This window comes from Limulus polyphemus, unplaced genomic scaffold (genome assembly GCF_000517525.1).
Source record: "Limulus polyphemus unplaced genomic scaffold, Limulus_polyphemus-2.1.2 Scaffold150, whole genome shotgun sequence".
Taxonomy (NCBI): Eukaryota; Metazoa; Arthropoda; class Merostomata; order Xiphosura; family Limulidae; genus Limulus; species Limulus polyphemus.
Genome location: NW_013665760.1, coordinates 260,149 through 262,238, shown reverse-complemented (window position 1 = coordinate 262,238; position 2,090 = coordinate 260,149).

Genomic DNA, 2,090 nt, shown 5'->3' with positions numbered 1-2,090 from the left:
AACTAAATACCACTAACAATAAGGCGTGCATTAGCTTATGGCATGGATGTATAGGTTGTAGTATTTGTTTGCAGTGCTAATGCTATTGCAAAGACATAAAGTATCACCAACATTGTGAAAAGAATCGGACTGAGTCAGATCGTGCATAGAGTAATCTGTGGTGATGTTTCTTTTTTTATTGTTGCTAGTTTGTTCTTCTTTTTCTGTTTTGCTCCCCATCTGCTAGAAATCAGATTTCGATACTCATGGTGGGCAAAGCACAGATAGCCCATTGTGTAGCTTTATGCTGAACTACAAACTGTTTGTTTCTCTTCCTCACATTTGAACTCGTTATTTTTTATTTAGCTAATTTCTCACTAATCTTTAACAACAGCATAAGAGTTTGCAGTGGAAGTTTGACTATGTATTTCAAAATCCGTTGTGAAATGGAATGTCTTCAAACATTGAACTGCATGAATAGTTTTCAAATGTTGATTTTCAATGATGGCGGATAAATGTTTTATCAGAAAGCCTGAAAAGAGCACAACTGATACATTGAGTTTGTTTGTTAACTTTGTGAAAGATTAGTTACCTTTTATCATTACTTTTATCAGTAACAGTCTTCAGTGTTATAAATGTCCACATTTTGGACGCATTGCTGCAAGTTGTAGATGTTTTGTTATTTTTTGTTTGTGTGGTGGTAATCATAATAAGCAAAAGGGTTCAGCTATTGTTTACGAGTTGTTAACTACCATGTAGCAACTCTCCTTTCTTTTGCCATTTTCTTAAACGCTTAGAATCTTGGGAATGGAATACGTCAAAACGCAGTTGTTGTTTCTATTGATTACATTCATCCTTGTTTAGTCTATCCACTTTTTATGAAGGAGAAGTCAAACCATAACACAAGTGACTGCAACCACAGATTAATATTATGGTATGATGCTTAATTGTTTGTTTGAAGTTAAGCACAAAGCTATACAAAGGGCTATCTGTGCTGAGGCCATCACGGGTATCTATATCCGGTTTTCAGCGTATAAATCCACAGACTTACTGCTGTGACACTGTGAGACAATTTTGTTGCCTCTCTGAAAAACCTATTAACTGTTAGCATTCAAAAATGACAATTTTTGAAAGAATATGAAGTGTAATAAACATGGCTAGGAAGCAATTCTAAATATAATGTTGTTTTTTCTTGAAGAAATTCATACCCTTTATCCTCATCAGCGTGATAAAAGCCCCACTTTAGTTCGCCATGGAATACAAAACTTACCATTGTTCATTGTGGAGAGCTAAACAATATGCTGCTATGGAAAATCCTTCTCTAGTTGTTACCTGTGAAACCCAGATAAGACGCTAACTAATATTGTTGCGTCAGCGATTGTCAAAACAAAAATGAGATGCCTCGGGAAAATTATTGATGTTACCATCAGGGACAAAATATGTAACGACGACATAGAGATTATGCAGTCACGTCACAGAAAGTGGAACTAGTTTTACCATCATTTTACTCTATTCCCCCGGTAGTGACCATAAGTTTAGCTGTAGCTTCATTAGTCAAGTTGATAAACAGAGACACAGTTATGGACATTTCCGACATGGAATATCCAGATATTTTCAGTTATGCAGTTTTTAATTTCAGTGCGTCATGTTGAATGCATACAAAGTTTAGATGGCTTTAAATGCTTTGTGATGCACAGTGTTAGACTGTAGAAAGTATACGACTCGTCAGTTTTTGTAATCTACTTGAAGGTAAACAACTGGTACAAAAACTGTTAAACTGGTTCAAGATTAGTTCTAATTAATCACCTTTATTTGTTTAGCAGTATTTCAAGTGTGCAAACGATTGATATCGCTAAATTTAAAAAAAATACGTACTTATTTGTGAGGTTGTTTGCTAACATTGCTTGCGTTTACTAGATCTATTAGTATTAGAATTAGAATCTAGATCTAATTGTTTAGCGACGTAACGCATGGAGTATAACGTTGCGTTACACCTATATTTAAATCTTATAGGCCCTATACTAGTAAAGCTTTTAATGCATGATTCTGTCCAAATATTCACATTTGTCATGGAACAAGCACTGTAAAGCATCAGCTACAGGCTCCTAAAT